Source organism: Planococcus citri, chromosome 4 (assembly GCF_950023065.1).
Source record: "Planococcus citri chromosome 4, ihPlaCitr1.1, whole genome shotgun sequence".
Classification (NCBI taxonomy): Eukaryota; Metazoa; Arthropoda; class Insecta; order Hemiptera; family Pseudococcidae; genus Planococcus; species Planococcus citri.
This window is the reverse complement of record NC_088680.1, coordinates 1,813,447-1,828,273: the sequence shown is the minus strand read 5'-3', so window position 1 is coordinate 1,828,273 and position 14,827 is coordinate 1,813,447. Positions and strand designations below refer to the sequence as shown.

The following is a 14,827-nucleotide window of genomic DNA, read 5'->3' as shown; positions in this document are numbered from 1 at the left end:
ATGGAAAGCTGAAATTTACTCTACACTCCAATTTTAACAGCCTCTGAAGGCGACTTCAGGTGGGTTCAAGTCATTTTAGGGCCTCCAGCGACTCTTTTGAAAATTACTGGAGCCTCCAGCAGATTTTTAAAACTTGAAATTTTCCCAACATTAATTTATAAAATGGAGTTGGCAAGCTGAAATTTACTTCGAAAACTACATGGCGGTTTCAAATGGTTTTGAAGCTTCCATTTAGGAAATTTCAATTTTCCAAAAAAAGTCATACAACCTTTCAAAAAGTTGCTGGAGGCTCCAAAACGACTTGAAATTCACCAGCAGTCAACTTCGTAGCGTATTGAAATTAGTTTGCAGAATGAATTTCGACTCTCCATCTTAGTTTCATGAGATTTTGGGGAAATTTCAAGTTTCAAAACTCTACTGGAGGCTCCGGTAATTTTCAAAAAAAGTCGCTGGCGGCCCTGAAATTACTTGGACCTACCTGAAGTCTCCTTCAGAGGGTGTTAAAATTGGAGTGTAGAGTAAATTTCAGCTTTCCATCTCCATTTGATGAAATTTTGAGAAAATTTAAAGTTTCAAAAATCTGCTGGAGGCTCCAGTAATTTTCAAAAAAGTCGCTGGAGGATCTAAAACGACTTGAAATTCACCTGCAGTACTTCGTAGCGTACTGAAATTAGTTTTTAGAATTAATTTTAGCTTTACAACTCCAATTTGATGGAATTTTGTGGGAATTTCGAGTTTCAAAAATCTGCTTTAGGCTCCAGAACTGCTCAAAACGGGCTGAAACCGTTTTCAATCGATTTGGCATGTCGAAAATAGGGTTTATCTCAAATTTCAGCATTGTTGGTCAATTTGGTAAAATTTTGATTTTTTCCCTCATTTTTGGCCTAAATTGGATTTTCAAAAAGTCACCAAAAATCGAAAAACCCACTTTAGCACTTGAAATTTCGACAGGTGATAAATTTTTGCATGATCTTTCGACCTACTTTTGTAAAGTTTGAAAAAGTTCGTGCAAGTCCTATGTTGAAACGCAAAATCTACGATTTCGGCTGACCTGTCAATCAGAATGGCCGCCATTTTGTAAGTAAGTCCAACTTTTTTTTGGGCTCCTATTGTCATATGCCGGACTATTTGGGAGGTTAATCACGAAGAAAATACAGCGATTCGCGCAAACATAATACCATCAAAATGTCGGAAATTCGTCTTTTTTTCAAAGTTTAGTCTGGCATAATGTGAATGAATTCATGACTATACTTTTTCCAAGTCGTTGAAAGTCAGACTTGATATTGTTTTCAAAGATTTAATAAGTCTGGCATGACTTATTATCTAGAATTCACCATGATCAAACTTCTTTCCAAGTTTCTGAACGCAAGATATTTCGGTCAGATCCCCCCCCCCGTCCCCGGCCGAAAAACGTTCCTATGTCAATAAATTGTTGATTACAATACCGGTTTTGAGAATACTCGGGAACCCTAAAAATGAATTGAATCTTTAAAAAACTAAAATGGGAATATAATAGATACCTACTCAATAAGTACATAGTAGAAAATAAAAATGAATTCGAATTAAAAATTTAAAAAAAAAGCAAAAATGAATTAAATGCGGATGAAAATTATGTAATTGAAAATTAAATAATTGTTATCTTATAACGAGAAGAAAGTGGAGATTAGTCCTTTGGCGGGTCGTCGGGCGGATCCCCCAGAAACCTTTCACATTGTCCAGGATTTGACAATAATTGCGGAGTGATGGTCGCTTCAGCAGTCATCCCATCATCTTTCAGGAAACGTTTCTAAAATCAAATCAAAATTATAATGTATCAATGTAAGACCGGGGGCTGTTCGTGTGTGTAAGGTAATCTGGTGTGATCTTAGATTATATTATTACAATACTGAAAAACGTAAAAAAAAAAAAAAAAACAAAAACAAAAACGATTTAAGACTTTAGACCAGATATAATTCAATATTGCACGATTACTTAGTATCTAGGTAAATGAATAATTATATTTTCATATTTTGCATAATAAGTAGAAGTAGGTACTCACTATTTTCTGATAGGCGATTAGAATATTTTCCAATGTCTTGAATTTGAAGGTCACTGTCGTCACAGCGGCACTACAGTTATTATTTGTTTCCACTCTGTATTCTGTAATGCTACCTTTTGGGACGATTTTACTGCCCTGAAACTATTGTAAGTGAAATTAACGTAGACTGCGATGCGAATTGAATAATTTTAGCAATAGCGAACGAATTGAAATAATTGCGTGCCTGTTTTATAACCCTTTCATGGTTCCAGGGTTTAATGTACAGGGTTGTGTCGTATGAGTCTGTGATTTTGGAGATTTTCAATTCGGCCGGGTCTTCCCCTGGTAACTGGTCCGTTGCATTGACCGTTTTTAAGGTAGCATCTTCAAGGTATTCGGGTAAGATACCAACCACTGTTTCTGGGGACGATATCTGAAAGGCAGATGCAAAATAATTTACGAGCGTTCCTTTTTTTAAAAAAACTTTCAAACATTTTCAAAAAATAATGTATTACAGACGTAAAATGTCAAAATGTGTGTTCGAGCCAACAACTTACGATTCTTTCCCAAATAGCATAGGCGTTTTCAAACGTATCAAATAACACGTAGGCTTTATTTTTTTTGACAAAAATGGCTTGTGGTTCTATTGGTTTCGAGCCTGCTTCACGTCTAATAATAAAATCACATATTTAAATTTCGCGAAAATAGGACTGTAAATATAATGATATTATGTACCACTTGGTGATACTGCATAAGCTGAATACTCTGAGAATATTACTTACCCCGGCCAAAGGCTATACCAATTATATCACACAATAAGTAAAATGTAGTCACGTGTAAGACACTATGTATTAAACGTAATAAACACAATTAAATACCTTTGAAGAAGGTTTTTAGTATCAACACGATACTTTACACTTAACACTAATTACTTATAATTAAACACAATTAAAACTAATATAATACGCTTTCTTGCCAATTATGGCTATAATACACCACCGAGATTATACTGCGTCGACACGTCCGATCACTACGTACCTCAACAATATAACAATCGGCCGCAGCGCCGCTCCGTGGGCTTGTAGCCCTGTGTCGCGACGCGTGATCAGTGTTACCAACACATATACTTAATCCTATATAACCCTTACAGGTCCGGCATATCTCCCCTCTATCATATGCCCCTTCGTGGCTTTACTCAATGAGTATAACCAGTCGTGGAAAGCACGGATCAGAGAGAGAAAGATATGTCGAAGCTGTAAGGCTGGTCCCTGTGGGAGCAGTCTCTGCCCCTCGTGGTGTTCCACTGCGGGAAATTCGAGGCAGAGTAAATCCAATTTTAGCCCACTGTGCACGTAGCAATACCCCCGAAGCTCCCCTTCGCGACCCTGCACCACCCGCTATCGCATCCGAAGATACGAGCAACGAATAAGGACAGAATACACGAAGTTGAAAACATCGGGTAAGTATGTACTATCTAGCGACAGAATTCAAAAATAAAGACGTTTTCCCTAAACTAATAATTTTTTCAAACTCCCGAATCAAAATGGATAGACGAGACAAAATCGAACAAGCGAACCGAAAGTCTGGTTACTGTGAACCAACGTAGGAGGTACGTGTCGTCTGCCTGTGGCAGTATGTCGTGTCGTACGTCGAGTATGAAAAAATTACAAAAAACTTAGAACTTCTAAAAATTTACAAAAAGTTTACAAAATACAATAGAAAATAGGACTGTATCGATGCGTCGAGAATACAAATCTTAACAATAAAACAACTGTCCAAAAAAACGCATCGTAAAACAATTTGTCAAATCTTACAAAATAAAACTAACTCTAATCAGTCCTTTCGAAAACAAAATTATAGATAAACAAAAATTAATCAGTCTGTGACCGAGTAAAATTACATGTAATCAAATTATAACAATCAGCACAATAATATATCAATCGAAAAATGCAACGTAGCGGATTAATCGAATTATCGAACCAAAATACAGATGATTATCGTCGGATGTTAAAGTTGACTTCTTCGAATACAGATAACGACGTTGAAGACGTTGGCGGAATGTTACCTCGCCTTGGTTGCGATGATGCCAAGTCAGTGGTGACTACGATAATACTTCGACGATTGCTGTTGAGAAAGTTGATTAATAAGGTACCCTGTGGGTAATTTTTACAAAATGTCAATTTGACATCGCTGTGCGATTAGGTTAAAAAGTAATTTTCGACTCATTTTTTGCAATTTTACGTTAGTCCACTCGATTTTGGAAAATTAAATAAAGTTCAAAACTACGAAAATAAATAAGACTTCGAGTGGAAGATTTTGTAATGTAAATTCTGGTGAAATTGGTCCCTAGGTTCAAACCTTTTTTGAATTTATCAGTACCTACTTTTATTCGGATAGGTACCTACAATTTGGAAGTTGAAATTATTATTTCAAAAATGGCCAAAATTTCTATCTTTTCTGAGTCGTACTTAGTTGTTACTTTTCACCAGATTTTATGTATTAGACTGTGTCTACGTCGTGTTTACGATTGTATCGTATTAGCTCTCTGGCATGTCAGCATCTTCGTGGTTGATTGTAGCGTTTGCGCTATCTTTGTTGCTATTCGCTTCGCCTTGTTGGCGTTGAGGTTTCGGCGTACTAGTAAGGAAGTTTGCTGCATTTTGCGACTTATTCGGTGATGATCCTGTGGATCCTTGCGTCGTGTTTATCGGCGCCTGTGGCGTACTAGGGTTTGACGTTGAAGGGTATTCTGAAAATGGAACCGTTCCTGGTAGAACAGTCGTTTCCACTCCTTCTTCCATTTTTTCAGGTGTATTTGGGCTGTGTCCAGTGTACTCAGTTTTTCCATCTCGCAAAATGGTGAAAGCTGGTTTATCGATCGTTGGGGGTAGCCCGTGGTGTTTTGCAACTTGATTGTTTCCAAATGGTTGCATTTGTTTCGTTTCAGAAGCATGTTGCTGAATAGTTTGATTCAATTCGTCGCAAGCTTGATTGAATCTGGTAGTCGAAATGTTCATCATTTGTTGTCCTCCAGGTACTTCAACCATCTTTTGTACCGTTTCCGGTGTGGTTTCGATACCTTCCATTTCAACGTGTTGTTGCGCTTGTTGCGCTTGTTGAGCGTTGAACTGCTCCAAGTTGGCTTGACTAAGTCCAGCTTTTACGAGTGTATTGTCGTTAGCTCCAGTTTGTTGCTGACCAATCGGTATGTAATCCGTTCCTGGACTTTCGAATTGCAGTTCGGCTTGTTTTTCCGGAAATTCATCGTCCTGTTGAACGAAATGTTGAGATGATTGCGAGTATTCCGAAGAATTATCATCGTCGTAGTATTGGAAGGCGTCTTCTTCCCCTTCGTTCTCTTCACGTTCCCGCTCTTTCGGATCTTTTGGCGGCATGATGAGGTCGTCGCGGATTGCGAATACGTAATCGTGGTAGACCTCTGGTTCAAACCAGGGTCCAAAGTCGTCCATATTTGGTCGCATGTTGCCGAAGAAGTTTTCAGGTCCCATTATCTCTACGATACCATTGTAGGTTCTAGACCAAGAGTCTGTAAATACCTTCATGTAAGCCTCTACGAGCTGCTCATTTTGGTCAGGAAAATACATTAGTGGCATAATGTAAATTTCTTTTACATTATACTTTCGCATGAGTCGTAGTAGTACCGCATAATGATCGCGGAAAGTCCTCGCAGACATGCCATTGAACATGTCCCAGTTTCCAATTGAGTACATGACTCGCGGTGGTGCGTGTTTTAGTTTTGTTAACGTATCGATGAGGTCAACGATACTCAAATCACGTCGGTATAGTCCTGGATGTAATGCTTGTAGCATATTCTCTCGTAGTCGTAGCATATACTGGATCATTCCCCAGATATACCCATCTCCCATCATTAGGACGTCTTGAGCTGCAATTGCAGTGTATACGCCGTTCGCGGCTTGGCTGTTAAACGTCGCAAGAAGTGAATATCGACAAGGGTAGAATTGTAGTGGAAAAAATGGAAATAAAGTCGTTGCTTTTATCGCATATCGTCGAAAAAATCGATCGTGTTCTCGTTTCATCTGTGCGAAAGGTCCTTTACGATCACGTTCTTGTTTGCTTCGACTTTTTGTCTGTTGAGTTCGATAAATGCTGCGTGTTTGTGTCGATGGCGTGTGTAGCGCAGGTGGTATCAATTTGCCTTGATCGTCGTATTGTGGTACCTGGTCCATCACCGAAACGTGAGGAGGTACCTGGTCAGGTCTGGCTGCTGCCAGATTTACGTTGGCATTTGGTGCCATTTGCTGCTGTGCTACTGCGGCACGTTGTTGATTTGCTTTCGACATTCGAATGTTGCCGGGGGATACTCCTCTTGGTAGCCGTGGCGGCGGCATTTGATGTTGTAACATCTGTTGTTGTGAATTGTACGTAGGAGTCGGAGCTCGGCCTCTTATCGCTGGGTTCGGAGCAAAACTCTTCTGAATATTGCCTGTTGGCAATTTTTGACCTTGTGTGCTTTTTAGTGGTGGTCTGTATTCGTGTATCGGACGTTGAATATTTTCGAAGTCCGGTTGGATTGCGGCTGCAGCTGCGTAGGAAGCTGGTGACGATGTTGATGTACCAGGTTGGTTTATGTTGTCAGCTTGAACTGATAATACGTTCGCAGCTGTGCTGAGAATAACGGATGCGTCGTCAGCGTTTCTCGCTGGTGTAGTCGATCTTGATCGTGATCGCCTCTCATTAGCTTTAGATAAAGCTAATTGGTAAAGACTTTTAGTCTTAGCGAGTTGAGTTTTCGTACTCGTAAGTTCTGCCTGTAGCTTCGCTACTAAAGCTTGGGTTTGCGCGATTTGTTGCTCACTAGTGGCGTGACTATCTTGCCAGAATTGAGCTTCAATTTCCACCGTCGAGTTTGCCAGCGCACGTAAATCTAGCACTTGTAGCGTTGTCTGCATTAAATGAAGTTGTGAGGCGTAAAGTGTCATGTTACACTGATCACGTGGGCAGAGGACCATTTGTTGTCTGTTGGCGCTTGCCTCGGTACACATGTCTCTTACGCATGCTGCGTGGAATACGTGTTTGCAATCACTTGTTGCGAGTACAGTGGCGGCGTCCTTTAGGTCTGCCGTAATCGCCGGTTTGAAGATTACGAGATGGCATTTTTCGCACGTTAATGCTGGAAGCGCCGACATCTGTGAAGCAAAATGAAACGAAAAACTACGCGATAAATTCGGCACTTGTTCACGGATGTTTCGATTTTACGTAAATAAAGTCATGCATTAAAAAGCAAAATAAATATGTGTTATTATTTACACTCACCGTCTTTGTCGTTATTAGTACTTTTCGTACTTGAAGTTGGCTCGTCTGGTCCAGGTTTGGCCTCTTTCACGATTTTTCTCGCTACTCTGATCCAATCACCAGGTTTGGTGGCAAGCCCGAATCGTTGTGTGATATGCACAAAAGTCGCGATTTTGCGTCGCTAGCACTTCGGATTCGTCAACGTTCGGATTCGTCGACACTTTCCACTGTGGGTCTATGTCCGCGAGCCGTTTTTCGATCGGTGGGAATTCGTATACTTTCTCACCTTCCGACATTCGCACTCGCGATTGGAAATTAAGCTTTCGAGCTTAAGAGTATGAAATAAATCGCACTTTACACAAAAGTATGATCGTGACTTGAATCGCACGTCTCACTACCGAGCGCACGTTGGATTCCGAAATCCTTTCGCACAAAGTCGCGAAAAATGTTTGGATTTTTCGATAAATCACAGTAAAAAGCAGTTCGCGAAGTAATTCGCACAATTACACGTCAAAAGAGACACGTTTTATAAAAACTTTCAACTTAAAAGAGCAGAAATTAGCAAAAGTACACGAGCAAGCACATACCCGAACGGAGAACAGAACAATAATGTTCGTAAAGTACGGCGTGTCGCTCGATGCAGCCGGTTGTATCGGCTTATCTGAGTCCCCCACCTACCTACTTCTTCTACGTTCGTAGCGTTCGGTTGGCGAAAACGGCGCCGGTCGGGCGGCTGGTTGCGAACCGATCGTGTAAGTGATGTGTTTGTAGTGGTAACTACGATAAGTTCTAGGAATTTCTGCTGTCCAATTGCAAACGTGTCAAGCTATGCTCGATTTCGATTAATTTTACGTCATATCTCAGTTGCTAATTAATGTTTCAAAATTCTGTTTCGATAGAAATGTTCCTAATGAGTCTGTGCATCTTTTAGTATAAGAATATTTTTCCTTTGTTATGTAATTTTAATAAAAACTTGTTGTTTTATGTGAAAAAATCTAGTCATGTAATCGGCTGATACAATCAGCTCGATCGAATTGGTTTGTGTTGGCTATGTTGCCAAATGTCGTTTTCATCGTGTTCGATGAATTCTCCGAAGTAAACTCGTCTACTTCTGTTTATTCGTTGGTTTTGGAAAAATTTTGACTTCGAAACAAAAAGTGATGCTTGTCGCAATATTAAAAAATTCAATTTTGGTTCGAAATGTGTTTCAAAATTTTGGAAAGTTTTAGGTATTCGCTACGCGAACATAGTTTTGAGTATTTGAGTTTAATTATTCAGTTACGTAGGTATTACTTACCTATGTTGTATCTAATACTTACGTATCGAACTTGTAGTCTTGATGCGAATTTCTCAAATTCGGTTTTCTTCTTGTTGAAATAAATTTATTTACCTGTTTTTAGCTTGTTATTTATTTTTAAGTTTTACCTAAATAAAAGTCTAGTCATTTTAACGTCGTGGAGAATTTTTATTCGAAAATTTTACAATCTTAATTCTAGTCCTATTATTCTAGTCAATCTAAATTGTAAATTCAGCCTTTTGGCTGAAAATCTTCGAAAGTAGCAACTGTGTCGCAATATGTTAAGTCTTCGACTCGAAGTTGAAGATTTTTTCTTCGGAGGTAAATTTAAGTCTTATTTAAGGTCGTCGGATTCCAAACGAGCGGAAAATTTCTCGAAATGTGGATACCGGGATGTTGGGTCGTGTACGGATTTGTCCATTGATTTTCACCGTCGTACGAATTTCATCTCCTCTTCGCGCAATTCGAGTTACCGTGATCACGTACCCATCGCTGCTTGAAATTTCTGGTTCGTCGAAGATCAGGAGGCTGCGCATCCAATTTAAAAAGGTCGAAATTCGGATTTGTCTGTAGGCGTCTCCGATGTCGCTCATAAAATCAATGCTGATGGTCGCTTCTTGACGTCTTTGACGAACTTCGAGTATGAAGCTGTGGATAGCCATTGTTAAATACGTTACGTTTAGCACTCGCGTCTATAGGTAATCGGTTTCGACTTTATCGCGAAAATGCACTCAGTGTTTTTGCTTAGATGCAAAATTGAACGTAATACTGTCTCGAAAATCGATTATCTGCGATCGGTTTGTCTTTTATCAATCCGTATTACGTATATGCACGCACGTCGTTGGAAATAACTTCACTTTGTCTATTCGAAATTTTACTTTTTCGATATTTCACAAAAAACAACAGTCAAGATCGAAATACTTTCCGTTTGTCTAAATTTTACTTGAGGTTATTTTTCCCTTTTTTCCCTCGAAGGGAATTTACCTAATTTTGAGGGAAAAATTAACTTCGCGAATTTTAATCCGAATTGAAAAATTCCAACTGCGTTGGTCAAATGCGGTAGTTGTGATTACATGAAAATTGTCTAGAAAATTTTTTATGCATATTTTTGTTTTTTAATTTGTCGTCAGTCTTAGGTGGCTGATTCGTAAAATTCGCTGCAAGTTTTACTCGCTTTTTCTTTTTTATTTCAGCTTTTTTAGCTTCATTGTCTGATTTTTCTTGTTTACGCTTTTTGTATAATTTTTTGCGTAGCTTTCGAGCTTTTTGTGCCCCAGTTGATTCGTCTGTCGAATTTTTGTCCTGAGTACTTTCTTTTTCCTCATTTTGTGTTTGTTTGGGCTGAAGCTGCGCTTCTAATTTCTTTTTATTACGTAATTGAAGTCTTTGCTCTCTAGCAACGTCAATAAGTTTTTTTATGACCATTTTTGATCCTTCGTGGAAAATTTTCTTTTCCGCATCAGTTGCTAATGGTATACCTTGAATTCTTTCAAGCATGTCCTCTTCCGAGTCAGTTGTTGATGACTTTTGATCATCATGTTTATGTTTGTTTAGGAAGTCTTTGATTTTGTCAATCATTTTTCGTTGATCAATGTATGAATGTAACTTATCGTCTTTTTCCATTCTATCGATCTCCTTTTGAGTTAGGAAAAGAGTGAGTTGCCTTATGTTGGCTACACGATTGATGTTTGAGTCGTCTGTGGGCTCTAGTAAATAGGAATTTATTCCTGTACGTTTTATTACTAGGTAGGGACCCACTTTTTTAGGGTAAAATTTTTCTCCAGTACACTTGTCCTTACTGGATTGTTTATGGTTCGTGAGTAGAACCATGTCTCCTTTTTTCAAGATAGTAGGATCAGGATGCTCCTTATTGTATTTGTATTCTTCTTCAATACGTTGTAGTCTACGCCTTTCGCGTATGTAATTCTCAATTATTTGAGAAGGAGTCATTGATTCCACTTTGGATTTCATGTGTTCAGTCGTGTAGACTGCTTTTTTCGCCAATTGATCTGCGATTACGTTTGTGTACTCGATTTTACGAGCATAGACGTGTATAAACTGTACACTTGTGAATTTTTTCACTAATTCCAAAATTCGTTCAAATAAAATTTTGTGGTGTACTGGCTTCTTACGAGAATTAAGCCAGTTGTTTTGTTGCCATCTTGTGACAGTATAGTTTAATGCTTTGATCGCATAATTGGAGTCCGAAAAGCATTTTACTTTCTTAAAGTTGTTCTTTAACATTGTCTCTAGTGCGACTATAATTGCCTTTAGTTCGGCATAGTTATTCGATAGACTAAATTCACCGTCACATTCCAATTTCTGTGAAATATTTTTTGTACTGTCAGTTGAAAAACAAATTCCAATGCCTGCTACGGCGTCTTCGTCTCCATTTTTGGAGCAGGCTCCATCAGCTGTCACTCTCGCATAGCCGTCTGGATCCGAGTATACATCCTTTTCAGGGATTAATGTTGTTTTGTGATTTTGTTCGATTGTCATCGAAGGTAGTTTAATCTTTGCTAACTTATGTAATAACTTTATCAGTTTATGTTTAAAATCGTACTTGGCTCCTTTGTGTGGCATTTTGTCAGTAATACAGTCTTGGATGCCCCAGGCCTCATTGGGTTTAAATCCAAATGGACCTGGTGTATTATTTATTTCGTCTTCAATTTCTTGAACGTATGTGTGCCACCATATGTGCGTTGTAAATGGATCGTGTAATTTATTGATTTTAGTCCGGAGTTTGTCTCCAATAATCCGCATCGTTCGTTCAACCGACGACGATTGTGGATTGTAGGCATTCGTGTGTGCCACTTTTATATTCCTGTCTTCCAGCAGGTTGTACCAGTCGTCATTGATAAATTGTTTCCCATTGTCTGAGATTACTTTCTTAGGTTTAATACCCTTTTTGTCTATCCATTCTAGGATTGTTTTCATCTCTCGACAAACGTTTTCTTTTTTGATTTCTGGCATCGATCTTAGCCAATTTCTACCCGTGAAAATGTCTTTGGCTACTAGTAGGTATCTAGGTGCCCCTTGTATAGCTGGAACTGGTCCATAAATGTCTACAGAGAGTACCTCTCCCATTGAGTAGGCTTCTATTTTTCCGAATTCAAGCACTTTTGGCTGAGCGTAATTTTTATTGAGTTTGCATATTATACATGCATTAGTGATTTCTCGAATGTAATCGAGTGATTTTGGATGGTAATAAATGCGACGAAATGCTGCGTCTAATTTATTTGCACTAGTGTGGCCATAGGCAGTATGTAGAAAATCGACTGTGTCATAAAAGAGTTCTGTTGGCAAGTAGGGAACGTATGTATCGTCATCAAGTCTTTTCATAAGAATTTCCTTTTTCTTTACAGTGTCTTGAATTTCTTCGTCTGTGTCGGATTCAGTGCGTTCTCCGATATTCGTATTGCATTGATTTACAATTTTGTATCGGTTTAGTAACCGTTTCTTTTTGTCTAATTCTTTTTTGTTTTTCACAGGTATATATTCCTTCATTATTTTCATCATTGCAATGCAATTTTCATCAGTTTGTTGATATTTTGATATGTTTGACATTTTGTCAAAAAGTCTTGGGACATTTTCGTCCAAAAATTTTAAGTCAAAAGTAGAAATCATCGTTTCGAAATTTTTTATTTCAAGTTCAGGTGCTTTCATCATATAGAGCATCCTATTTGATTTGGTCATTGAAAATTGTAGGTCAAAGCAGTTGAGCATTGTAATCCAATATGCTGCTTTGCGATGCGTTTGCATCATGTCTCTGTATTTATTTATTGTGGCTAATAGGTTTTTCTTTACGTGAATTACACGTCCGAATACCCACATTTGTAGGCGTTTAAGTACTTGGACTAACGCCATCATATCCTTATCAAAAGGTGTAAAATTCTTTTGGTGAGCTTCGAATGCGATCGATACAAATAAGCATATATGCTTTTGTTCGTCTTCTTTGTCTTTATTTGAGATGTAAAATAGAACTGCGTTCATAGCATCTTCACTTACGTATGTATCGAGGTATAACTCGACGTCAGGAGGTGGTGGCTTCAGTGTAAAATCTGCACAGAATTCTGTCTTCAGCTTTTCAAAAGCTTCTTCTTGGGCTGGGCCCCACAGTATTTTGCCATCTTTAGCACTTTTACCTACAGTCAAGTTATAAATTGGTCGCAATAATTGCATGTAATTTGGAATAAAATTCCTGTAAAGACCTGTAAGTCCAATTAGTTGTAGTAATTGTTTTACTGTCGTGATATTAAATTTACCTTTTTTATTTGTGTGTTTGTCCACGAATTCCATAAATTTAGTGACTTTATCCTTTTGTTTGGAAATTTCGTCTTTGGATATTACAAATCCTAAGTGCTCCGCATATTCGCGAAAAAATTGTGTTTTTGTAGGATTTAATTTTAATCCATTTTTACGAATACGTTCGAATACGTGTAGTAGTCTTTTTAGTGTTTCTTGGAATGTAGCTCCAGATACCTTCACGTCATCGACGAATTTTGTGATTCCTTTCTGGTCAGGAATAACTTGGTTCATCATGTGGACGAATTCTCCACTTGAGATTTTCAAACCGTAAGGGAGTCTACAGAACTCATATACTTGTCCACATACTTGGAACGCTGTGAATTTTCGTGAAGCTTCATGTAGAACAAGTTGCCAAAATCCTGACGTAAAGTCAAGAGTACAAAAATATTTGTCACTTGTGTTCTCGTAAATTATCCATTCTATCGGACTTGGTTCAGTGAGTACTTTCTGTAAAACTGCGTTTAATTCGTCTGCATCTAGGCATAAACGTATGTCTCCAGATTTTTTAATTACTGGAGCTGTGGTATTTATGTAGTTTGACCTTGAAGGTCTAATTATGCCTAGTTTCAGCATTTTTGATATAGCTCGCCGTAAAGATTCAATTATCTTTTGTGAGGGTCGGAATTTTTCTCCTCTCCATTTTTTCAAGTCAGGTTCTTTCATGTCATTTATAAATTTGAATCGGACTTGTTCGCCCTTGTATTTACCAGCATTAAAGCTGAAAATGTCACAATATTCTTCTAGTTCCTTCCAAGCATTGTTTGCTTCTTCAAGAGTAATCCATCCCTTAACTACGAGATTGTTTAAGTCTATTTTCATATTTTTCTTGTAAAGCTCTCTGGCTTTTTCTTGTTCGTGAGCCCAGTCTTCATCTAGGTACTGTGTATGATTTTTTATCATTCGTACTGTACTATGTACATTTTGTGGACATACCATCATGTTTTTCAATGGTAAGCTACCATAACCAAATCTAGGTGTTAGTTCAAAACGTTCATCTTCTGTGAGGAAGGGTATTGTGAACGGTATACCATTCTTTGGGTTGCAGATAGCTCGTTCTTGACCATTTTCACAGTCAATTTTTATACCTAAGTATCTTAGTGATAGTCTACCAATTATGACGCTGTATCCGTCAGTGTCTAGTATAAAAAATGGCATTGTTAGCATGTGGTTGCCTATGCGTACACATACCTCTACAATATGTGTCATTGCTCGTATGATTTTATTATCAGCTAATTTTAAGTTTACTGGGTGGTCCAGTTTTATGTATTTGATCCATTGAGGATGCTCTCTTGTTAGGTAATCTACTACCGGTTTTGTTATTGCATTGGGCAATGCCCCCGTGTCCAGCTGAGCTGGTATAGGTACATTGTCTATAAATATGGGGATTGCGCAGTAGTAATCTTCTGTGTTTATTGTTGGTCGTTGTAAATTTGTTTCGTGACGAGCTTCACTCTCATTTGTTTTCATAAATTCTAAAATGTCTAAAGCTTTTTGCTCTAATGTCAATTCAATCTTTTTGATTTGATTTGGATGTTCTTCATCCTCGTTTGGCTCATATTTGGATATTTTGATCCATGGATCGTCTTTTAAATTGTCTACAAATGATAGTTGTACATCATTTAAGTCCATTATGTCAGGCATCATTAAAATTGCCTCGTTTAGACGATCATTTGGTCTCATTTGTGATGCTTTGTCTTCGTAAATTTCTCGATTTCCGAGGTTGTCTATTTTAATTTTTTTCATTCCAAGTATCGAATCGTATTCGTAATAGTCATAGTGTACAATTTTGTCCGGTGGTATAGTACCATTCATGTTCAAGGATTTTACCTCAAATGTTTTTATCTCATTTTCAATGTCGGTTTTATCTTCACCTTCAATTTGTTTTTGTTCTTCTAAGATATGTTTCTTTGATTTCGGCTTCATTGCCGTTT

General features: G+C 38.1%; 1 protein-coding gene and 1 long non-coding RNA gene across 3 annotated transcripts in view; one reads left to right on the top strand and one right to left on the bottom strand.

Moving 5' to 3' along the window:
- RapGAP1 (Rap GTPase activating protein 1) overlaps positions 1 to 14,827 on the top strand; it is a 264,659-nt gene that overhangs the window by 2,859 nt on the left and 246,973 nt on the right. The window lies entirely within an intron of this gene.
- LOC135845260 (uncharacterized) lies at positions 1,495 to 2,701 on the bottom strand. Its single transcript, XR_010558713.1, has 4 exons — positions 2,575 to 2,701; positions 2,262 to 2,450; positions 2,039 to 2,179; positions 1,495 to 1,786 (listed from the first exon to the last, which is right to left on the bottom strand). It is a non-coding gene; the product is annotated as an uncharacterized LOC135845260 (long non-coding RNA).